The sequence below is a fragment of the Mustela nigripes genome, chromosome 8 (genome assembly GCF_022355385.1).
Source record: "Mustela nigripes isolate SB6536 chromosome 8, MUSNIG.SB6536, whole genome shotgun sequence".
Classification (NCBI taxonomy): Eukaryota; Metazoa; Chordata; class Mammalia; order Carnivora; family Mustelidae; genus Mustela; species Mustela nigripes.
This window is the reverse complement of record NC_081564.1, coordinates 13,523,956-13,549,289: the sequence shown is the minus strand read 5'-3', so window position 1 is coordinate 13,549,289 and position 25,334 is coordinate 13,523,956. Positions and strand designations below refer to the sequence as shown.

The following is a 25,334-nucleotide window of genomic DNA, read 5'->3' as shown; positions in this document are numbered from 1 at the left end:
GGGGGAGCCACCAGAGTTATAGCCAGAGGAGCGAAGCCTTTAATTTGCAAAGCAGAAAGACCAACATGGGGCAATCCCTTTCCTTAGCGGAGCTGGCAGCAGATCTTTTCCCCGCCCCCTGCCCCCTCCACGGATGGGGTGGACAGTGTGGCTCCTCATCAGACATCAGCGGGAACAAACACGGGTTTTCACGCCCTTGGTTTTGAAAGATCCTTGGGCCGACTCCCTGAGGGGAGAGCGACAGCAGGCTGGCGGTCCCTTGGAAACAAAGGCATTTTCAACAGCGTTCACTATTTACCCGAGTTAAAAATAGCCAGCTGCGCGCCCATGTTTTGAAGGCGAGTGTGGGCAACATCAGGTCCTTAACATGTGTTCCAGAAACCAGAGGGACGGTTTCCTCAGCTTTGCTGTCAGCCGGTGGTTAAACAAATTCAGGAGCACGGGGGTAGCTTCACAGAGGAAGGCAAGGTTGTAATTAGAAGCTGGTTCCCTGCCCTCTGATGGGCCTGCGTGCGAATACTGGCTTTTTGTCTTTTGAATGGGTTTAACGACCCTCTGAAGTAGGTACCACTCCACTCCCCCATTTATGGACAAGGACACCACGGAAGCAAAGCGGCGAAGGTTATAGAAAGCTGGGGAGAGGCACGATTTGAACTCAGGGTCCTCTAATTCAGACCAAGGTTCCCATCAAGACCACCCCCTTCCTTTTCTTTCCTTCCCAGCTGTGGTACGTCCTTCCCTCTTTTGAACACCCCTGGAGCCTCTGGGGACGCTGCCCTGCTGGCCCTTTCCCCCAGGTGCAGCGATGGGAAAAGCTGACCCACCTCCAAGTCCGGCTCATTGTCCAAACCACCGAACCTACCCGGTTTACGACTTGTTGAGCTGGCAGGTGCACGGAGACACCCCGGCATGCGTCCCTTCCTTCCCCTCTCCTTGTGGCGGCCTCCAGGGTGTCGTGGGTGGGCGGGGAGTGGGAAGCATCAGATGAGTGTATTTTCACTGCTCTGGGAACTTGCCGGGCCCCGGGCTGTGGTTTGATGTCTTCCCAAACCGGCCCCGGTTGCTTGGGCACTGTTCAACTTCTGCTTTGTTCCTGCCTGGCCGTGTTTAAAATAATTAAGCCCATAAATCAAATAATAAATAGATATTGACTCTTTGTCATGGAGTCTATCAGGATTGATTGACCAGAGGGAATAATGCTTTCCTCAATCAATAGGGAGCCAGGGGGATAGATAAATCTTGATAATGACCGGCAAGAGGAAAATCAATAGGTTTACTAATATACACGTTGGGAGCCTATATCTCTGAATGCAAAATAAGAGTTTATTTTGGCAGAAGAGGGGAGCCAGGGAGGCAGGGAGCAGAGAGAGACAGAAGATCAGGATCCCCTGAGGCAGGCATTGTGTCTGGCCTGCCTTAGCTACTCGTTGATTTTTATTTTTATTTTTATTATTTATTTATTTATTTATTTGGTGGACCACGGAAACCCCTGATTTAAGGAGAAACTGTGTTTGGTGTTTATTTTTTTCCATTCTCTGAATGTTGAGTGCCCAGAAATCCCGTCTGTCCGTGGGCTGTACCTTTATTCTGGGAGGAAAGAGAGGAGGGAAAGACTAGAAATGATGGAGAGCAGAGACCAGGCTGCTTAGGGGCAGGCAACACCCAGTGAGAAGGAGATTCCTGAACTCGGTCCGGGACAGGGAGCAACATCAAAAGAGTCTGGTTGACACGTTGAGTGTAAAGTGCTTCTGAGCCTTCCAGGTGATGTCAAGTAGGTATTTGGATCGATCGCTGTGCAGAGTGCAGGTCTGTCTGGACAAGATGTCCAGAACGGGCAGCCGTCTGTGCTATGAGAAACGAGGAACCACAGGCCTGGGGCAGGGCTTTCTCAAAGGGGAACTCCTGGGTGGGGCCTGAGAATTTGCATTTTTAACTGGTTCCCAGGGGATGCTGAGGCTGCAGGCATTAGGGGGTCGGGGAGGGAGATGTAGGTGAGAAGGCGGCCAAGGGTGCCTCTAAGGAAGTCTGATCGAAGGACCAGAGAGTGGAGGAAAACCAGGAGGGTGTGTGATCATGGAAGCCCGGGGCAGACAGTGTTTCAGCAAGGGAGAGAGTGGTCAGCGGTTTCAGAAGCTAGTATGGAAAGGCCAGGCGAGATGCATCTGTAAAAGTGCCCCCGGGAACTCTTGCGGCCTTAACATTTTGTTGGCTTGTGGTTTTTACACCTACTCCCAGACTTCCCTGTTCACCTGTGCCCTGATGTTTGACAACCGCACCTGTGCGCCTAGGTGCATACCATGTGAATTTCCAGGTTACGGCTGGGGTTCAGGTGGGAATGGAGCTCTTTACCCTCTGAACTGGAGGGATGGTGACTGTTTCAAAGGGGGCTGAGGCACAGCTGGAAGATCCGTTGCCGGGAACAGTTCCCAGCAGGCAAGAGCTGAAATTCATCAGAAAGACTGTATGGGTTCACCGAGGCTGGAAATGAATCCACTCCTGGGAGATGTTCTCTCTGGGCACGGCACAGTATTATTTTGAAGACCAATCCTTGATGTTCAGCCATAAGTAAAAGTAAGAAAGGGAAGATTACGGTTTGGTTGACTCCTTGGTGGGTTTTTTGTTTGTTTGTTTGTTTTATTTGGTTGGTTTTTGGTGGTGTTGTTTTTTTGGTTTTGGGTGTTTTTTTTTTTTTTTTTGTAAGATTTTATTTACTTATTTGACAGAGAGAAAGAGCACAAGCAGGGGAAGTAGGAGAGGGAGAAACAGACTCCTTGCTGAGCAGGGAACCTGATGTGGGGCTCGATCCCAGGATCCTGGGACCATGGCCTGAGCCAAAGGCAGACACTTAACTGAAGGAGTCACCCAGGCACCCTTGGTTGACTCCTTGTTAACATAAAAGAGGGCCTGGCACACTCGGTATTAAGGGGAACTTGTTTCTTGAACTTCTACTGCAAGCTGAGTTCTGCACTAAGGACTTTGGATCTATTGTTTCATTTCATTATTGTCCCCATTTTACAGATGAGGGGGCTGGGACTTGGGGGAAAGAGGGGGACCATCCAAGACATACAGCTGGGGTGAAGCTGAGTCACGTTATACCACTGATCTCTCTGATCCCAGAGCTTGGCCCTTAACCCCACTAGGCTGTACTGTGCCATCTTAAGAAATGAATTAATTCTTTGTTCGAATATTCTTTGTAGCTATTCTCCAAGGCCCTCTGGATGAGTTTCATAGATCACTGTCATGGTCTGATCACTTCTCTCATCCTTGGGTACAGAGTAAAATGCATGGGAATTTCCCCCATCTAGAAATTTAAAACAGAAAAAAAAAAAAAAGTTCTTGAATGTCAAAGTCAAGCTTCCGTGTATCTCCCAGTGCCTGGCCTTGTGGGTCATCAGAAAAATACAAGCTGATGGTCAGCAGAATAAGCTCCAGAAAAATGTTGGTTTACTCATTGTCTGGATCTGAGGAATTAGGCTTTCATACAGGTTTGTCAGTGTAAGGTTTTCGTTTGTACTGGTAATTAGCCTTTCTGAGCCTCAGTTTCTCTATCTGTACAGTGCCCTGCCTTGTGAGATGATTGAGAAGGAAGTGGGTTTCTACATCTAAGGCACTGAGCCTGTTACACATTGTGGAAATTGATAAAGAAAGGCTCACTAGAGTGAGTTCACTAGAGTGAACTCAGGATGCTAGCAGGGAAGGCTAGAAGGGGGAGCTGTGCCATGGGATGCCAATGGCCAGAAGAATTGTCAGTGACAGACCCCTAGCAGAAAAATCTCCATGGGAAGGAATCATCAATTCTAAGTCCCAGCAGGGAAAGATGTACATTGTATCTTCTACCAGAATTGACTACCCCTGGGACTTAGCCAATGAGAAACTCCTCACCCTGAGCTCTTACTTCTCTCCTGCTGACTTTCCTTTCAAAACAACCCCTCCCAGTTTTCTCTTCCTTCGCCATAAAGTAACATTCTCTTTTGTTTGTTGGACTTGCCTATGGCTTTGCCATAGCTTGCTTATCCTGGGTTGCAATTCTCTGCTCTTCTCAGATAAACCCCTTTTGGCTGGTAAAACAGCTGGCAGTTTCATTTTGAAGGCGAATGACATCAGGTGCTCTGTAAGTATTGTCAAGTCTCGTAGTTGCAGTGATTATCACCAGTAGCCCTGCGTCGTGGGTACCCAAGGGAGGGCATGCAAACACAACTCTTGTCCTGTGCCACAACAGGGAGAACTTTGGACACGGAGTTAGGAGTCCTAGCTTTGTCAGCGTGCTGGCTGTGTGACCTCGGACAAATCACTTCCCCTCTCTGAGCCTCTGTGTTTTCATCTATAAAGTGGGGACAACAGTGTCTGTTTCCCTGGGTGGCTAGGAGGAGCAAATGGGAATGGCGAGACTGGAAATTCAGCATGGAATGACCAGGACCGGAGAAATGTGGGATAATTTAAAAAATCATATATTGGTGACAGTTTACGAAGCATTGACCACATGTCTGCTGTTGTTCCAAGCACTATGAGTTTTCCCACCTACCAGGTGGGGTTGGTACTTCCGTACTGGTGGAGCTGGGGTTGGAACTCCTGTCTGCTGTTGTCAAAGCAGGTCTACTTAGCACTGTATGGGTGAGGAAAATCTCCTCGTTAAACTGGCAGGAGGCAGTAACCCAAGTTTAAAGTCAGGACTGCAGCTGAGGGGAGGGGCAATGGGCTTCCCCCTTCTTGGGGCTCCTTCATGTGGTCTCCTGGGCAGTGACCGTCCCTCTACCGTGACTGACAGATGAGAAGCAGGGACACCTGTCCCCAGCTGTCACCTCCCTTTGACAGAAATAGAGAGTCTTGGGGCTGAGAAGTTGTTCTTGCCTTTAATCAAAAGCCTTGTCCCTGAATCCCTTTCAAGAGCACATTCCGTTTCTTCTAGGTGTTCAAAAGACCCAAAGGAGCACTGAGCAGGGAACAGACCAAGTATCTTCAAAGGCAAGGAACGGGTCCCAGCCATCTTCAGACTTTCCCCAGCTGAGACCCAGTTCCTCCCAGGCCATTATTAGTGCGGCCTCTTGGGACTGTGGAGGCACAGATCAAGGGTTCTCAGTGGGCTTGTTTGGCATTTTTTGTAGACCATGGAGGTGTGTCCTGGCATATCCGTCACCAGAATCTGATCTCTTTCTGAGCAACAACGGCTGCCTTTGACAGGCTCCCGGAACCAGAGATGCTGTGCCTTCGCCTGGTGGATTATTCTGTCTTGTTAATAAACTGCTGTTTCTTGGGCTTAGCTGGGCTTGTCCCCCCTTCCTCCTGCAGGAACTCTGCCTTCTCTGGCTTCCCTGCCCTGCCCCCTCTTCCTCTCCAGCTTTCAGCCTCGGTGCAGGGACATCCCTAGGGCTTATCTCACTCACCCAGCTACAGAATATCGAGGTGGGAAACGGGTGCTATTGACATGGCATCTGGAGGGCTGGACTTTCCATCTTGTGCTGAATTTGGCAAGGAAAAGGTATGGAAAAAAAAGGAAACAAGAATTCAAGCACTACTTCTGCTATGACCTTAGGCAAACTTTAACCTTTCCGGCTCCCAGTCTGCTTGTTTATGGAATGATTCGAACATTACCCACTTCATCTTTATCTGGGTCCTTTATCTCCTTGGCTGGGGCTTGTTAGCCTCAGCTGAATACTTAGGAGTGAAGGACCACTCATCCACCCACCTGTCTGTCAATCCATCTATCTGTCCATCTTCTCATCAGTTCATGCATCCATTCACCCATCCATCCATCCATCAATTCTCCATCATCCATCCTCCATCTGTCTGTCCGTCTGTCTGTCCATCCATCCATCCTCCATCCTCCATCCATCCGTCCGTCTGTCTGTCCATCCATCATCCATCCTCCATCCATCCGTCCGTCCGTCTGTCCATCCATCCATCCCTCTGTCCATCCGTCCATCCATCCTCCATCTTCCATCCATCCTCCATCCATCCATCCATCTTCTAATCAGTTCATCCACCCCTGTCATCCCCCTGCCCCACTTTACAGAGGTACCCATTCAACATCTGCCACCCTTCCTTCCCTCCACCCATCCAGCATTCACCTGTCTTCCCCACCCATCATCCATGTGCTCAAGCACCCCTTTTCCTACCAACTCATCCTCCCATCTGTCTGTTCCTGTGCCTGTCCACCCACTCATGTCATGATCTAGCCTTCTAGCCATTCAGCAAATGGTTGTTGAGAGCCCATTAGGCACTGGTAGGTGCTGGGAATGAGTGTTTGGAGCTTTCCTCCCGAGGCCTGATGGAGTCAGAGAGTGTGTCATAATTAAAGCCAACTCCTTGGAGCAAAGCAAGGAGGGTCGGGAGTGTCCATAGACGGGAATTGCAGTGGCCTGCACGCCCATGGAAATGAACAGTGGGTGGCACATTCCCAGATATGAAAAGAAAACAGACCGTCCGAACAAAACACCAGGCAGCAAGCCTGAAAGACCCAGAACCATCTCTGCCTCCTGTTTCCTTGCCTTTGGTTCTCATTTTTATGGAATTCCATCCTGGTGAGCATGGAAGCCGAGACCCTGGAAAAAGATGGAGGAAGAGACAGTGGTCTTGGGTGGTCGGGGTGGGGAGGGAAGATGCCGACTTAGTAGGCTCCGGAGTGGCTTAGCGCATTTTCCAGAGCTTGGAGGTGGGGAGGGGAACCAACGGCAGGGCTGTTGCCTGTCTACTTTACACCCCATTAACTCCCAACTTGTAATAATTTATCAGTGGCAGGCTGGAGTTTACTTATTCATTATTTATAGGGAAAGAGTTTGCTAAGCAAATCAGCAGTTCAAATAAGATCACAGGGGGCTAGATTTAACCCACTCAAGAAAACCGAGCAGAGTAAGGGCCCTGTCTACAGGCAGATGGAGCTGCTGGGGACAGACAGACACCCACTGGCCTTAAATGGTGCCTGCCTTGCGATTCCAGAAACTTTCCCTTTATCTCTAAGTGGCCCTTCTCTAAGGAACACATCTCTTCCCCTTCCCTGCCCGATCCAGCCCGATCTGGGCAATTGTCTCTGTGGCATTTCAGTATTGCAGTAAAAGCCTTCAGTCAGTCCTACTAAGAGTATCTTTGGGGGTCAAGTATCAAAACCAGGTCTCTTGAGCTCCTTTCCCTGTGTAAGATGGATGGATGGCCATGGTTTTCTTTAAATGTCCTAAAGATCTCCGGTCCTTTTATTTAAGGACGTCCTCTTGGACTTGAAATTGGGACACCTGTTTTCCTCCCTGGGTGCTGGATGCTGACAGATCCTGTAGGATGGGCTTTGTGAACTTGATGCCACAGAGCTGCTTCAAGCAGTAGATAAAGCCAGACAGTGTTCTGGGGCGCCTGGGTGGCTCAATGGATTAAGCCTCTGCCTTCGGCTCAGGTCATGATCTCAGGGTCCTGGGATCGAGCCCCGCCTCGGGCTCTCTGCTCAGTGGGGAGCCTGCTTCTCGCTCTCTCCCTCCCTCTGCTTGCGCTCTCTCATCTCTAAAAAATAATTTAAAAAACCAGACCATGTTTTGCAAACAAAAGAATTTCAGAACAGATGTGAGGGGGCAGATCGTTTTTTGGATGAAAGTCAATGAAAATGAGAGGATTGGGGGGTGGGTTGTCCTTTATTGGGTCAAAATGAGCGGTTTCCTTTTTTTTAGTAGTTCTGAAACTTGACTTAACATTAGGATTATCTGCGAAGCTCTTTATTTTATTTTTTTAAGATTTTATTTATTGGAGAGAGAGTGGAGAGCGCAAGCGGGGAGAAGGACAGAGGAGGAAGGAGAAGCAGGCTCCCCACTGAGCAGGGAGCCCCACTCAGGGCTCAGTCCTAGGACCTCAGGATCGTGACCTGAGCTGAAAGCGGATGCTTAACTGACTGAGCCACCCAGGGGTCCCTGGGGAGCTTTTTAAATTTTGATTTTTAATGGGTGATGTCAGGACTCCACCCCCGCAGAAGGTCCTGATGCAAAGGTTCTGGGGTGGGGCCTGGATGTCCTTTTGTTGAAGCTCTCCCTGTAATTCTGTCCTGGAACCAGGATTAGGAACCGCTGTACAATTCCCAGATGAGCCACGTTAGACTTCTCCCCACGCCCATCCCCAATCACAAGAGCACTGTGACAGGGACCCTGGAGTCTTAACCTCCTGGCTTCTCTGTTCTCTTAAAAGGGCAGATTGTGTCTTAGTTATCAGAGTCGTTGAGAAGAATAAATGTCAGAGCACAGGGAAAGCACATTTCTTTGAGGCTCCACGGCACGCCTTGGGCTTGACTATTGGTGGCTGACATCACTGTTGTTGGCTCTTAGGGCTGGCTAATACAGTCTCAGCTACAAGTAGCTTTTGGGGTTCCCTGGGGCAAAGCTCAGAGACGAAATTCACAGTTTCCAAAGAGCAGCCGATGTTGTGTTGATATATAGGAACAGTTCTTATGAGAAGACTGGAAATCGCAACAGTAAGGGGAATTACAATTTCTCAGGGACTTCCTAGGGACCAGGGCTCCTGCTAAAGCCTTTACTTGAATGATTTGGGGGTCCTCTTATAGCTCTCCTCCTGAAGCAGACAACTCTTATTCCCATTTTACAGACAAAAGACCCAAGGTCAGTGCCCTCCAGGGAGGAGGCAGGAAGGTTGGGAGTCGAGGCCAGCAGCCTTCCAGCCTCTGCACTATGAGCTGGGGAGGAGATGGGTAGAGACCATGGTGGTCCTACCTAGGATGGTTAGGAGGGTGTGTCAGCTCATCTAGGTTCTGCTGAAGCAAAGAGACCATTCTCACATGTTGTCTTTTCAAGAGAATCTCGACCCGGCTTCTAGTCCAGGCTCCCTGACTCAGTGCTGATGGTGCTCAGGCGGTCCCTCCCCCTCTCTGAGCCTCTGTTTCCTCCCTGTAAAACGGGGATGATGAGACTACAATGGGGTTACGGGAAGGATCTGGAGCAGGGCACGTGGGGAACGCTAGTGAAAGGCGGTGATCAGTTCAGCCGCACTGTTTCTCTTGGGGATTGCGCAGACCATGGCACTTCTCTCTGCCACTTCGCTGTGCGTCCTTGGGCACCTCCCCTCTCTGTGCCCCTCCTCCCTTCCTCTGCGCAGTGAGGACAACATAGTCCCCTCCTGATCAGGGGGCTGTTGAGAATGAAAGTCTGCCGAGTATTTGGATGCTTAGACGAGCACAGGGCACAGCTGAGTGTTAGCTGTTGCTACTGTTTTTCTCATGAATATATTCCTAATTCATTTGTTTGTTTCTTTCTTTCTCTTTGGGCTAACATGTAAGTTCCACGAGGGCAGAGAGATGGCTTTTTAACCTATTACCTAAAACAGTAGCTGATGCCATAGTCGCGCTGAGTAGATCCATGAAGGAGAGAATGAGTGAAGGAATGAATATTCGCTTCCAGGTAGCCCTCATGTCTCCTAGGGCAGGTGGGGTCTGGCTGTTCCACCGCAGCGAATGTCCCTCTGACATGGTGTGGTGTGACTTGGGAACTCAGCCCTGGCTGAGACTGTGCCCACCTGTCTATCTTACCTCCTTCTTTATTTTTTTTTTAAGATTTTTATTTATATACTTGACAGGCAGAGATCACAAGTAGGCAGAGAGGCAGGCAGAGAGAGAGAGAAGAGGAAGCAAGCTCCCTGCAGAGCAGAGAGCCCAATGTGGGGCTCGATCCCAGGACCCTGAGATCATGACCAGAGCCAAAGGCAGAGGCTTAACCCACTGAGCCACCCAGGCGCCCCTTACCTCCTCTTTTAGAAGAGATGGCCGTTCCCTGAGGCACCCAGATGTGATTCCTGGCAGTTGTCTTCCCCCGGATTTAGGCACTGCCCTGGTCCTCCCTTACCTGTCACTCTGGTGATTACCTGTATGAAGGCGATTGCCCATTTGGGCTCCAGAAGTCCATAAGAGCAGTAACTGGCCCCCTAGCCCCAGGAGCAGTCTTGGGCTCCCTTTGGGTGGTTACAAGGGACGAGGGTCACATGAAGAGGCCAAAGTGGCAGTAGGTAGGAGGAGCCATGTTGCATGGGACAAGGTTTCATCATTCTGCTATGGAGGATTCTAGAAGGATTTTTTAATTTGAAAGAGTGAGCACAAGCAGTGGGAGGGAGAGCGGAAGGAGAGGGAGAAGCAGACTTCCCCGCTGAGCAGGGAGCCTGGGTTAGGGCTCGATCCCAGGACCCTGAGATCATGACCTGAGCCAAAGGCAGACGCTTGACCGACTGAGACACTCGGGCACCCCTCTAAAAGGATTTTTATTAGGACAGTGGGTGGGGTGCCTAACGGGATCTCCCTTTTGAGTCCCGAAGCTCATTCCCTGGCTGCGTGCAGAGGAGGTTGGAGGTAGCGAAGGAGGAAGGTCAGTGAGAGACCCCCCGGGGCTCACCAACCAAGAAGGGCTCTTAGAACTTCCTGACAGCAGTGGGAGGTCTCCTTGGTCCCCATCACCCCAATGATACTGGGACAGTATCTGAATGATAGCTGACAGTCTCCACTTCCGCCTTCTCTGCTCCGCTGCCGGAAGCCCTTCCCTACACAGCAGGCTCTGCCTCCTCCTTGTGCCCGTCTCACCATGTGTGACCTGAGCCAGACTAGGGTCTTGTCACACCTTCCTCCTCGACTACACCAGAAGGCACAGGCCATCCTGGATTGTCTTTTGAGCCATGTGACCTACCCCAGAGTCTAGCCCTCAGCCTGTGAGCCAGGAGACTGTTACCTGTCTGTTCTGTGGATTCATGCCTTGGGTGGTTACTTACAGGGAGAGAGGACATGAACGCACTGTTAATTGTTTCTCATCCTTATAAGGAAGAGCAGTATTTTCACTGGGACTCTCCCTGTGCCATGCACAGCGGTAAGCTCTTTAGATGAATTGTTTAATTTTCAGAATAGTGAGTTCAGCTCATTAAATCCAGCTCATGGATGAAATAAACAGAGGTTCAGAAAGATGAAACAACATGTAGTGGTAGAGGCCGGGTTCACATCTGGGCATTTCCTTAACAATTCACAAGGATGGTACTGTCACCCTTATTTTGCAGATAAGGAAGTGAGGCTCAGAGAGGTTCGGTCACGTGCCTCTATTACTTGACTAGGAAGCTCTTGGGAGCCCATGGGCCGTCTCTGGGCCTCTGGCCAGCTCCTCCTCTTGCGGGAGAGAATCTGAGGTCCGCTTGTCCGCTTTTCCCCTGGAAAGGCCCCCACACTGGGTTCTCTTCTCTCCTCTTCTGTGTGGTTTTTGAAGCCGCCGTGGGCGGTGACAGTCAGGTTGGTGGATACCATGGGGCTGTTCTGACCCTGAGAAGATGGTGTCCTGAAGCAAACAGACCCTCGTGTGCATGCACCAAGCAGGGACAGAAGCTGCAACCTGAAACCGACAAGTCAGGGGAAAAAAAAAAAAAAAAAAAACCAATGTTTGCTAAGTGGGAAAAGAGGGGATATTGGCTGGGAAGAGAATTGTCATTTTCAGGCTGCCAAAAAGAGTGTTAACATATGATCTAGAGAACCGATAAAATCCATAGTCTAATTCTTCTGGGCTGCCTCGTTGAGATAATTTATGAAATCACATCTGAGAGCCTTGACATTTAGCTTCTAATTTTGATAGAGATGATGTTTTGTTGGCCCAATAGGGTGGCATGTGTGTCAACTTCAAAGGCTCTTTCCTAGTTACAAACATTCTAAACCTGTGTCCCCAGTCAAAATCGTTAGAAATGGCTTTGTTAGTCATTAATGTATGTGTTTCTTCTGTTGCTTATCCACCCAGCAGAGATGAGAAACTCAGGATTAGACCATCTAGGGAGAGAGGAAACACGGGCGTGGGAAGGGTGTGGCGGGAACTCACGGAGAGGGAGGGTGGGCTATTTGCTGATGAGTAAGACCTCTTGAAGAAGTGGGGGGGGGGGGGGGGGGGGGAAGGGCGTTCTTGGTGGAGGGCATGGTGGGCTCGGAAGCAAGCAAGAAAGAAGGTGCCACATTTGGAAAAGTATCGATTGTTCTTTGGATTGGAATAGATGGTGCCAACTGATGGGGGGCGGGGTATGGTCGGTCCCAACGTCTAAGGCATCTGGACCCTCAGGGATGAGTAATCATCATTCTAAGAGTAGAGAGTTTTGAGCCCTAATGCCTGCCAGGCACAGTGCTGAACAGACGTGCTACTTTGTGTTACTGAACGCTCAGAGCCAATCACGGACGTGAGTTTGATCACTCATCACCTTTCCATAGATCAGGCTCGGTCTTAATCCATTTGAGCTGTCCTAACAAAATACCATAGAATGAGGGGCTTAGAAATGGGCATTTATCTCTCATGGTTCTGGAGGCTGGCAAGTCCAAGATCAGCACACCACCAGATTTTGCGCTTAGTGGGAGCCTGACTCTCGGTACACAGAGTCTCATACCTGCCACTTCTTGGGATAGAAGGGACAAGGGAGCTCTTTGGGATCTCTTTGATAAGACATCGATCCCATTCTCATGACCTAATCACCTCCCAAGGCCCCACCTGCAAATGTCAGCTGGAATTTGGGGGTGGACACAAGCATTCGTCCTCAAGAAGGCTCCAGGAAGTTTCCGTTCCTTGTCCAGGGCTTCCTGGGTGTAAACCACAGAGGCACAACTCAGCGTAAGCAGGAGGCCGTGGAGGGCTGATGAAACTCACCAAGACATGGAAGTAGAACGTCTGGCTCTGGTTTTAGGGAAGGGGGCAACATCACTGCATACCAGCTCCAGGTTTGGGTTAAACCCTGAGCCTCTCTCCACTGTACAATGTCACCGACTCTACCCACGTGTTCGCAGTGTGCTTGCGATGGTGCGATGGACAGTCCCCACACTGGCCGACGGGATGGTATAGAGGCTGATCTGACATCTGGGCTCTGGCCCTGAGCTGTGTAGAGTGAGTGGTCTGGCTGGTCCTAACTCTGTGTATATAGTGGCAGCCCCGGGCCTGGGCATCTTCTCCTACGGGCCTCCCTAGAGCATCTCAAGGTGCATGCACCTTGTGTGCTGAGACGGCTGGACCCTTGCATGCTACGATCTTTGCATCTCTGCCCTAGAGGCTTTGCAGATAGGAGTTGGGGATTTAAGGAGGCCTGAGAGGGCAAGATTACCCGGCAGATGTCGGGGAGGAATTCTCTTGGTGCCCCAGAGTTAAGAGCTTAAGGGGTGGGGGGAAGAACCCCAAATGAACTTGAGTGATGATTTTTGGGCGTCTCTGAGAAATTGGCACAAACTTACATTTTGTTCGTGCACCTTCTAAATTGGGTTTTGGGGGAATGACAGGACTTTGAATTGAAACAGATTACCAAGGTGAGGCTTGGTGACTAATGGAAATATTTGTAATAGGATTACATGGAGTTTTCATCTTTCCCATGAAGATGCAGCATTGTCACACGGCCACCTTTCAGGGCACGGAACCTCTGTTTTTAATCTCTCTGGACATTTATTTGCTGTTTTTAAATGATTGAGAGGTGAGGTCACATCCCTGGGGTGACTTGCTTTCTATCTGTGAGAAGCAGGAGAAAGCTATTAACAAAAACATGAAATTGAATCTCAGTGAGCACAGATTCCCATTCGCCTCTGCTTCTTTGAAACCAGTCGCCTTCCCAGTTACGTACAGATGGAGGCATCTGTGGGCATTTGGAAGAGAACCGTGTTCCTTCGGCACCAAGAAGAAGGCAGCTTCCAAAGCAGAGACCAGTTTTCCCCGGTGATGTTTACTGCGCAGGGGTGACCCTGGCCAGAGTCTCCTGTTTTTCATGTTGCCGTTGTCTCTTTCATGCTCGTCTTAAGCCCTCACTCATGCTGTGTCTATGTGATTCAGTACTGTATGGGGCTGGTGGTGCCCATCTTGTGTCCTGGGAAACCCTGATTCACTTAACCCCTATACCTGTAAACCTCCGCCTCCTGCCTATTACCTATGAACCGGGAGCTCTGGTCAGGAGAGGATAGACTTGTGCAACAGGGATGGTCAACCCTGACAACTTACTCAGAAAGTTCACCTCTCAGTCACGGAGGGTGTGCTCTAGTTTGGGCAGTGCTGCTGGAGGGCTCCCCTCCACACAGTCCCTCAGCGGTCCAGGATATTGCAGACGGTGGCACTATCCTATCATCTAAAGAGAGATAATAGATGGGCTTCTCTGCATCCCAACCAGAAAGTGACAGGTGTCACGTTTCACGGGCCCCAAGCAGTCAGCTGGTGATGCCTCACTGCAGAGAGAACGGGCAGTGTGGTCTCGCGTGGGGCTTGGAGGGAGCAACGCGGAACAGACTTCAGAGAACACATGACGTGTCTCTTCCCTGCACATTCTCTAATTTAATCCCCCCAGACCTGTGAGGCAGAGTCTGGCTTGTCTATCTGCATTTCTTTTAAGTGATGTGCCCCAAAGCTTAAGAGCACCCAGACCCGGGACACCTGGGTGGACCTGTCGGTTGAACATCTGACTCTTGGTTTCAGCTGAGGTCGTGATCTCAGGCTCGTGAGATTGAGCCCTGCTTTGGGCTCTGTGCTCAGTGCAGAGTGTGGGATTCTTTTCTCCTCCTCCTTCTCTCTCTCTCTCTCTCAAATAAATACATAAAATAATAATCTTTAAAAAGATAAGAGCACCCGGGCTGGACGTGGAACTCTGTTCTGCCCACCTGCAAGTTCTGAGGTCCTAGCCACAAGATGCTCTTGCCTCTCTGATGCGTTCTCTGTCCCCTCCATTCTCTCTTGCTGTTGCCACCCACAAAAGGAACGCTCATTCCCCGGTCTCTAGATCCGTCTCCATCCCTCTTGGCGTCCTGTAGCTCAAGTTCATTTCTGCCCGAGTCGTCGCTCCAGCAGTGCTGCCCGTCCAGCCTGTCTCCGATCCCCTCGGTGTTCTGCCTTTATCTAAAAAGCTTCCAGTGCAAAGGGCACAGTGCTCTTCACTGTCAGGCTGGCAGAGGCGTGAGGTTGTAGAAGTTGGGGTTGGAGGGCTCCTTCCCTGATGGACAGCTCTGTGAAATCAGGGGGTTTTCCTCTTCCCCCAACCGGGGTTCCTTTACCCCTTGGCCAAAGCAGCAGCAAGAAATAAGTGGGGATTTTTTGTAAACTTCTAATTTTCTTTCTTTTTGGAACAACTGTATTGATTGTATTTCCGTATCTCCTTAAATTTGCTCATTGACAGGATCCATACAGCTCAGTGGTTTTTAGTATATTTGCAAGTTGTGCAGCTATCCCCACGTCTAACTGTAGATGCTCTGCCCACAGTCGCTCCCTACCCCCACCCTCTTCAGTCGCCAGGCTCTCACAACCGTCTTTCAGACCAAGAAGCCACGTTTTTACTGGAGCATTTCAAAGGCCAAGGGACATGCAGACACAGAGCGTCTTCTGAGCGGCGGGAGAGGCCGTGGCCAGTTCTGAGGTTGGCAGGGCCATCCCTGCAGGGCTCTTTCCGACACCGGCCTCAGAAACACACCCGGCGATAACACAGACATGCACATAAATGTCCAGGTGCCTGCACACACATACACGGATCACAGACCTAACTACGCCTGCACGTGTGTCCTGCTCCACGCACCCACACGCACATGTACACACGCACACACACAGATTCACTCACATGTATACACACGTACTCATGAGGACCTCAGACTATGCACGTGGAGGGGGCACTGGCTCCCATAGAAATAAGACTATACATGCATATATGTGGGTACTCACGGACATATGTCATACCTGTGGCTCTTGATTCAGTGGCAATGACCCACTATGTGGTGGCAAGGGATCAGTGATTTCCCTCGTGGTCACCCTATGCAAACCGGTGATCTGTAAAGCAATTTGGGATTTGCTGCACTCAGAAGAACACTGGTCCGGCTCATCTAGCGCCCCGGGGTCCCCTGGGAAGGCTCTGGCGGGGAGCGGTCGGAGGATTCAGGAAGGGATTATGGAGAAGAAGCCACAGGAGACTCAAATATACATTCCAGGGCCCTGACTTGACATGTGCGTCCATGTTTGAGTCCCGGCACATCGGACCCGGGTGTGTCTTCCCCTGGAGCCTATTGCCACTGCTGTGTCACACGGGCTGGCATGTACGTTCCTGGGCTGCGTGTGTGTTCTCCGGTTCTCCTTCCTTCTTCCTCATCAGCCCAACGGAACCCCAAGCAGAGCCCCATCCCCGCACCTGTGACACTCGGGGACATTCTTGTGTGGTGTCTGCCTTGCCGTCCGGACTCAGTAGCCCCCACACCTAGTGTGGGAGCGTTGGCTCACACGCATGGACGGGTGAATGGTTGAACGAGTGGAAAATACGCTTGACCTTGACCGCACCGAGTTCCCAATGCAAAAGGAGAATGAGTCAGGTTTGTTCAACTCTGTCTAGTTCTAGTGGCCCCGATTCCTGTTGACCCATTCCAGTTTCTTAGAACAAGGGTGAACAAATCTTTTCTGTAAAGTGCCAGACAGTGAATCTAAAAAATTTTTTTTCTTTTAATGTTTATTATTTTCAGAAAGTAAATATTCTTAGTTTTGCCATACGGTCTCTGTGATGGGTACTCAGCTCTGCCATTTAAGCAGAAAAGCATCTATAGAACAGTGTGCAAACAAGGGTGTCCCTATGTTCCCACAAAGCAGCATTTACTGGGTATTTACTCTCCCAAGCCCGTGTGTCTATGGTCTGCCAAACTCTCTGTGAACCCCTGACCTAGAGCCCTGCCAACAATGAGCTCATTGGGTGTGTGCTGGGACATCCCATTCTCAAGAAAGGGAGAGGCGGTGGAAAGGGAGCTTCGGGCAGACGGTACCCAGATCCTGTGCCATGTCCTGGCCGTGAAGAATCCCGGGCAAGTCATTCATTCCCTTGAGGCTTTGGTTCCTCATCCAGAAAGTGGGAAGATGAACAGTTCTCCCACAGGGCTCTGGTGAGGCTTGTCTCGGGAGCTTGGGCAGTGTCGGTTCCCTCTTCCCTCAGTCCTGTTCTTTCTACTTCCCAAAGAGGCCATGCAGTTCAGTGGCTAAAAACAAGAGGCTGGTGGCAGACAGATGGGGGGTAGCTAGTTCTGCTTTGCAAGGGTCCTCTGCACGAGCCTAGCAAGTGACTTGACTCGCTGAGTCTCAGTTTTCCCATCTGAAATAGGAGTGGCACTTCCCTAATAAGGTCGAGGTTGGGAGTGCATCTCTAGGTGACCCTTCGATGACATGGGTTTGAATCACACAAATTCACTTATATACAGACTTGTTTCTAGAAATAGAGTACAGCAAATGTATTTTCTTTGTGGGTCTCCCAATGCCTTTTCTCTAGCTTACCTTAAAAAAAAAAAAAAAAAAAAAGATTTATGTATTTGACAGAGAGAGCACAAACGGAAGGAACAGCAGGCAGAGGGAGAGGGAGAATCAGGCTCCTCACTGAGCAGAGAGCCCGACACGGGGCTCCATCCCAGAACCCTGGGATCCTGACCTGAGCAGAACGCAGACACTTAACCGACTGAGCCACCCAGGTGCCCCTCTAGCTTACCTTATCATGAGAATATGTATATAATACATACAGCATACAAAATATGTGGTAATTGACTTTATGTGACCCGTGAGCCTTCTGGTCAGTTAGGTTTTGGGGAGTCAAGAGTTACATGAGGATTTTCAACTGCGTCAGGGGTCGATGTCCCTAACCCCTGTGTCATTAAAGAGTCAGTTGTAGTTAAGATCATTCCTGTCAAATGCTTAGCAGAGCGCTTTTGGGAAGGTTCTCAGCGAATGGTATTCTTGATTCTTAGGAAGCAGCTTGGCTCTGGGGCTACAAACACAGAATTTAGCCTCAGGCAGATCTGGGGGTTCAAGCCTGGCTGTGCTACTTGAAGTTCTCATCTTGGGAAATTCCATTTTCCTCTGTGTCCCCGTTTCTTCCATGAAGGAGGTGGACCAGTCATCTGTAATGTGAGTCTATAGCCTGAATTCTAGAACTTTCTATACATGCTCCCTTACATCATGGCCAGGTAGGTGCCGCCCTGAGGTCTGTCTCCTGGGAAGATAGCATTCTCCCGTCCCCCTGCTGTTTCCTTTCCCAATCTTCCCATCTCCCTCCACCTGCTTGCGCCCCAGGGCCCCGTGGGCAGAAAGGACACAGCCATTCGTGGGGTGATGCATTCCTCATGGTGTCTGCCCCTTCTCCTCTTACGGGACACACAGTTACTTTAAACACTCAGATCGTTGACTCTGCCTTCTTCCTTAGGGGTTGAGCTTTTCCAGGGAGAGAATACCACTGGGGCTTTCAGGTAAGAACCAGTCACACAGTCACAGGCTGTGTGCCCAGCAGGTGCGGACCCCTTTGCAGAGGACAAGGCTCAAAAAAACCCTTCCTGCATTGAACGAATCACAGCCCGACAGCATTATGAGCAGGGCCAAGGCTGAGCTGCTCGGGCCGTGGATGCGGTTCACACCATCCTCCTCCTCATTCCAGTCCGTGGCCGGCTCAGTATTTTCCAAACTGTCTAGAGTGAACGTGCGTCTGGTTTCATGACTCAGAGGAGCCTTTTTTTTTTTTTTTCCCTTTTCTCTCATTTAACAAAAGTACCATGTGTTTATTGGGAGAAAAATTAGAAAAGAGAGATAAGCTGCAAGGGGAAAAAAACCACAACCTTGTAAAGCTCTTAATCCCACTACCTAGATATAACCATGCTGACACCTTGGAATCTGTCCTCTTGGTTTTTTAATGCATATAAATTAGGTGGTATTCGTATACATTTTAAAAATGATAATTCAGTTTACCATTCAGCTTTAAAAAAAAAAAAATGTGTTTCCGGTCAGGGAGCACAGGAACGGATATGTTTGGGTATCCAGCCCCAGAAGGCAGGGCCGGTGGTCAGTGTGGTCTTTTGGTACTTTGCACAGACAGGGAGAAGGCAGCTTTGTCGCTGACTGGCTCTGGCTTGGCTCATAGTCTGCTTCAGAAAGTTCTGCCCTGGTGCCCAAGACAGCTCTCCTCCAGCACCAGTGGGTGATGGGAAGAAGGAAGGGGGTCGGACCATGTGTTTATTCACTCATTCCCGGAGCATTTCTGGAGCTCCTCCCCTGGGCCTGGCCAGCTGTGTGCTGCAGGGGTGCACCCAAGAGCTCTGAAGACCCCTCTCAAACAGCCCAGCCCTCTTCAGCTGGCTTTCCACCTGGCAATACAGGAGGTCATGATAAAAGTTTTTTTTTTAAATACACTTATTTTTTTTCCAAGGCAGTGCCTCCAAAAGAAACTACTAGCAAGTGATAAGTAAAGGAAGGTGGTCGATCTGGCAAAGATCTTGAGGAGGTTCTGGAATGATTGCCGTGAGATGCACACGGCATCTGACCTTTAGGGGATGATAAAAAACTATGCTGCAGAGTTAGGAAGGATCATGTCCTGGGACGTCTTTGGACAAGGTCAAGAAGAACAGGTCTCGGATGGCAGCTGGACCACACAATGTGATTAGAGACAGAGGCCCAGCTGGGCTACCATTTCCTGGAAGTTCTGCCTGTAGTGAGCTGAAGGCTCATGTTTGCCCAGCAGGCTGCCTTTTTCCCTGGAGCACTCCTTCCCTTGTAGAGCCCAGACCACAGAGGGCAGAATGTCACCAGATGCCCAGAAGCATGAGGTCAGGGGCAGGGGCAGGAATTCTCACTAATTGGCACAGCCCTGTCTCTGTACTCTGAAGGGCCCAGACCAGGCAGCCTTTGGCCTCTGCACATAGCAGAACTACATCCAGTCCTGGAGAGAACAATCCAGTAAGAGAGGGTCCAAGCTTACCTTGTCCCTCCCCACTTCCCCAAGTTTGCAGCAGTATCAAAGGCTGGAAGGGTGTGCATTAGCAAAACGTAAGCCCTGCTTTCCTGAGCCGCTAGGCTCCTGCTTTGCCTCTTCCAGTGTCTGGCCGGCCACCACCCTCCTTGTCTGGCTGGGACTTGAGCCTTCTGCCACCAACCTCTTACTAAATGGAACTCTGTAACTCTTCATTTCCCGGAAATGTTGTGTTAAGCCGGTGGCAAACAGCTAACACTTTTCACTTGCTTTCTGGCATTTTCCCCTTTTTCATAGGAAGTGAACCTGGCATTTTTTATTAGAAAGCCCCCGAGTCCCGAGGTTTAATATCTTCAGTGTTAGATTCATGAACAACTTGGAAGTTAAAAGCTTGCCTGTGGCTGGAATTCGACAGAGCACACAACTTGTCACTTGAAGTGTGATTTATTTGCTCAAGGGAAAGGGTGGGGAGGGGAAGGGCAATTAAGTGGGTTTAGAGTTTTGAGAGGTGGGGAATGCTTAGAAGTGAGTGAACAACCAAAGGGTTGTAAATCCATTCTGACAGAATAGAGTGTTTTAAAAATAACAGCTGACTTTGAAACCAACTGCCTTGGGTCTCTCAGATCAGGCAGAGCTAAGGAATGTTTCCACCCAACTGTTTCTTCCATTTGGAAGATCGATACTTGAGGGGGACTCGCCCCGGAAGGTATTCTCTAGAGCCCCACTGTAGGGCCATTGCTATATTACTCAAGTGTACCAGGCTTGGTTCTACCTCAGGGCCTTTGCACTGGCTGGTCCCTCAGCCTGGAACTCTCTTCCTCCAGATTTTCACATGGCTGCCTTCTTTCTTCATTTAGCTCTTGGCATGAAGGTCGTCTTTCCTGAGGGGCTTACCCTAACCATCCTAGCTAAAGAGGTCCCCAGCCCCAGCACTCGCTGTCCAATAAATCAATTTATTTTCCCCTTAGCACTTGGGCCTCTTTGAATATCTCTTCTATTTGCCTGTCTACTTATTTATTGCCTGATGTCTCCCCTGGCCAGTCAGTCCCATGAGATTAAGGACCATGCCTGTCTTGTGCACACCTAGAATAGTACCACCTACCCCTAAAATACTGCCATGCTCACAGTGCCACACTCACTAAATAGGTTGTGAACGTTACTCTCTCTGGGCCCTAGTCAAGTGAGATTGGATTTGAGTGGTGGTTCTCAAAGTGGGGTTCCTAGACCACCAGCATGAACATGACCTGGAAACTTGTTAGAAATGCCAGTTCTCTGGGTCTCAACCCAGACCCCCAGCCAGAGTCAGGATTTCTCAGGGTGGGACCAGTCATCTTTGTTTTAAGAAGCACCTTCCAGTTTGTGAACCAGTGGCCTCATACTTTAACACCTCTGAGGTTTCAGCAGGTGTAACTGTAGGAGGGGAAGTGGGTATCCCAATCTAGAACAGTCTAGAACATTCCAGTTTAAGACCAGGCATACCTGAAAGCCACACTCCCCTCCCTCCCACCCCTCTTTCATTCACACAGGCCTGGGTCCTGCTTGGTGCTGAGGGGTTGGGAGGAGGGAAGGGAATTGGCTGCCCCAAGGCATCTGGATTTCTGTTTTGGCAGAAAGTAGCCAGTTTGGACAGAGGACCTAGATAAGCCTTCTAGGTGGATTTATCTCGTTGTTTCTGGTAATCCTCTTTTATGCTGGTTTACAGCAAAGCATCTTACACTTGGGGTGCCTTCCTGGCCAGAAGGCCCACTGGGTCACTTGGGATAGGGGCCCAAGGTCAGAATTATATGAATGAGTATCATATGAATTGCCTGGGGTCAGGGCTAGAGACCTCTCTATCAGCCTGCAGATAAAGTGGGAAATTTTCTCTAAATTTCCACTATTTTCTTCTTGGAAAAATGTGGTCATTTTGCAGAGAGAGAGAGATTCCAGGGAGTGGTGTGTGTGTATGTGTGTGTGTGTGTTAGCACACACGCGCGCACGCGTGTACTGCCCCAGAACCTTAAGGAGTACTAAACACATCTTTAAGCCACTAAAACACCTTCACCTAACCTCCAGCTGATTGCCACCAAGGCCAGCGGGCTCATTCATCCTCATTGTCATGGTAGTGACATTGTGACTACCATTTACTGAGGACGTGTGATGTGCTGGAGTCTCAGAGAAAGTTATGGAGCAAAAGATGGGGGTTGGGGGCACCTGGGTGGCTCAGTGGGTTAAAGCTTCTGCCTTTGACTCAGGTCATGATCTCAGGGTCCTGGGATCGAGCCCCATATTGGGCATTCTGCTCAGCAGGCAGCCTGCTTCCCCCTCTTTCTCTGCCTGCCTCTCTACCTACTGGTGATCTCTCTCTCTGTGTCAAATAAATAGATAGATACAATCTCAAAAAAAAAAAAAAAAAAAAAAGATGGGGGTTAAGAGCCTAAGCTCTAGAATCAGGCTGCCTGGGTTCAAATTCCAGCTCCGCTGAACCTCTCTGAGCCTCAGTTTCCTTATCTGTAAAACGTGGCTGATCCAAGACTTCAGTAAGTCCAAGATGCTGTCCATTACAATGTGCACCATGTGTTCATGGACTATAAAGAAAGAAGTAACAACTGTTACCTGTTCATGAATAAGACACATTCTGCTTCCTGAGATGTTAAATTTCAAGGAAATGCACGTGTTAGAATCCATGGACTACAGCAAAAATAACCATCCATGTGAGGCTTGCTGGTGGCTGGCACCTAGAAAGGGCTCATGCACGTTAGCTGGTGGTGTTCCAATACCCCCGTTTTACAGATGAGGAAACGGAGGTCAAAGTCACTTCCCAAGGTCACCCAGCAAGTAGTAAATGGGAGAGTCAGATTTGGATTCCCTTGCCTGTGTGTCTCTTAAGTGGCCCCAAAATCATGTCTGGTAACTAGGTACCCACACCACGGAGGAGATGAGAAAAACGTCAGGAACAGGCTGACACCAGGTCTGTCTGTATGTCTGTGTGTCTGTAAGCAGGTCCTCCGCCCCTCTGGGTCTCCATAGCCTCATCTGCAGGAATAGAGCAATCGTGTGGACCCTGCGGGGGTGCTCTGAGGATTCGTGAAGGTGACTCAGGTCCCACACATATGCTCAGTAAATCTTCATCCTCTCATCTGTTCCCTTCTCCACCTCCCGCCCTGCAAGTGGCTTTTTGAGCACTGCTGTTAGCCACAGAAACCCCAAGGCCAGAGCAGTTGCCAAAGACTGACTTGGACTGACTTGCCTGGAGTATCTGAGCCTCAGCCACCCTGGACACTTGCCTGATGCCTGCTCATGCTCAGACCTCAACCTTCTCTCTGCACCTGCTCTCTGACTGGGCTCCCAATACACCTGGCAGGCACAGCCAGGCTGGGAGCCCCCAGTTCCTCTGCAGAGAATTCCTCTCGGAACTGTGTAACGAGCTTCAAAGTAGACACCTGGGGGGCTCAGTCTGTTAACCATCTGCCTTCAGCTCGGGTCATGATCCCAGGGTCCTAGGATGGAGACCTACATCGACTCTCTGCTCAGTGGGGAACCTGCTTCTCCTTCTGCCTCTCTCTCATGAATGAAAAAGCAATATCTTAAAAAAAAAAAAAAAGTGGATGCTTGCAGTATCAGTGTTGGTTTAGATTTTCTTGTAAATTTCAACACCTGTGTATTGTGCAAACTTGCCGATTTGTTTAAAGCAAACTTTTAAAAGTATACTATAAGGCAAAGTGTCAAGATCCTAAGAACACAACTTGATGAATTTCCACTATATTCACACTCCCGTATCAGCCCTCCAGTCAAACAGAACCGTACGTGCCCCCAAGGGTCACCACTACACTGACTTCTTGCACACAGGTCCATTTTGTCTGCTTTTGCACTTTCTACATACGGAATTATTCTGTGTGAGTCTTGCGTGTCTGGCTTCTTTTGTTCAACATGGTGTTTATGTTCTTTGCCATTAGCAGCAGCTTATTGTTACATAGTATAGTAGAGACCTATATTGTTATATTGTTACATGGCTTTATCACAGTCTATCCATCTTTCTGTTGAGGAACATTTGGATTAGCTCCAGAGTGGGGCTATTATGAATGGGTTGCTGTTCACACGGCAGTGCATTCTGGCAGATCCGTGGGTAAACACGAGTATACATGCCTGTTGCATACCTACTTAGAGGAGAGAATGCCGATTGGGGGTTATTTGTATATTTCACTTTGGTAGCCGTGCCAGGCTGTGATTGTACAAATTTACATCCCACCAGTGGCTGATGGTTTCTCCACCAGCCCCAGAAACCACAGGGTAGCGAGAAGCAGAGGTTTCAGCAGCTGCTCTTGGAGAGGAAGATGTGAGCAGAGAAAAAAGATGGGATGGATATTTGAAGCCTGTGACTTGTTTGCGGCCACCCTAGGAAGGAGAGTCTGGAAGTCTGGGAGCCTGGTGCGGTGATCTGTTCTGCCATATGCGGTGGGGACGGTCTTTTCTGCGCTCCGGCCTATAATGAGTGTAGGTGGCTATTCAAGAACTGAGTATCCAGGGGAGGAAATCCGCCCACGGTCTCCACCATCCCCAATATTTAAATGTCAGTATGGTTTAATTGGCTGCACAGCCCCCTCCCTCCCCCTCTCCCGCAGCAGCCATAGCAAATGTTTCCCTAGGACAGCAACAGCAGGGGACAACCTTGAGTCACCATGGCTGCCTCCTGCCAGCTTCCTGGGCGACCTTGGACAGGTGAATCAGACTCCCTGGGAGTCCACTTCCCTGAGCAGCTCACCTTAAGGAAGTGAAGAAATGAATCTTAGTCAAAGATCATGGGTAGCATTTTGGACAGATATATGGGTGGATGAGTGGATACATAGCTAGGTATATCGGCAGGAATATAATAGCTGGACAAACAGATGTGATATGTGTATTAATATATAATACATATTTGCACAAGGGTGTGTGTGCCTTTGCCATTTTACTGATCATTTACTACTTCTCCTAACAGCCAGCCCTTAATATATGTCAGGCATGGAGAGATGCCCGTCCCTTTACATACCTGATTCCATGTGAGTCTCCTTAACAATCTTGTAAGGCAGGAACTATTGACCCCATTTTACAGATCATGAAAATGAGTCTCAGAGAGGTTAACTCACCTGCCTGGGGTCACACAGCCACTAACAGACAAGTCAGGATTCTAACCCACAGAGTTTGACTAGGCCCCTGTTCCAACCGTTGTGCTACCCTTTCCACCAGGTGCCAGGCATTTCCCTGGCCTCTTCTCATTCAGTCCTCATAGTGACTCTACAAGGTAGGTGTTCTCTTTGATAGCTGTGGAAACCAAAGCCCAAAGGGTTTAAGTAACCCACCCAAAGGCACACAGTAAAGAGCACAGCTGGGATCCAAACTGAGGTCCCTCTGCCAACAGTTCTAGCTCCAAGCACACGATCTCAGTTAAGTCCAGCATGTAACAAGGGCTTGAAAAATACTAAAGGAAGGACTATGAGTCTTTTAGCGATGAAGACCTAGATTAAAAGAAAAATTCAAGCCATTATTTTGACACGAGATGGAACATGAACTTTCCTAATACCATGCCTTCCTCCTTCAGCCAACACCGATACCGTGAGCCAGAAGTGGTGCCAGGGGCTGGGAATGTGGTGGTGAATCTAGAGATCATTCATCCCCTCACCCGTTCCGTGACCATGTACTGA

The 25,334-nt window shown here is 49.6% G+C and overlaps 1 protein-coding gene across 5 annotated transcripts in view; it reads left to right on the top strand.

Annotated features, from left to right (window-relative positions):
- Window positions 1-25,334, top strand: part of KSR2 (kinase suppressor of ras 2) — a 403,625-nt gene that overhangs the window by 354,985 nt on the left and 23,306 nt on the right. The gene's annotated exons all lie outside the window — the stretch shown is intronic.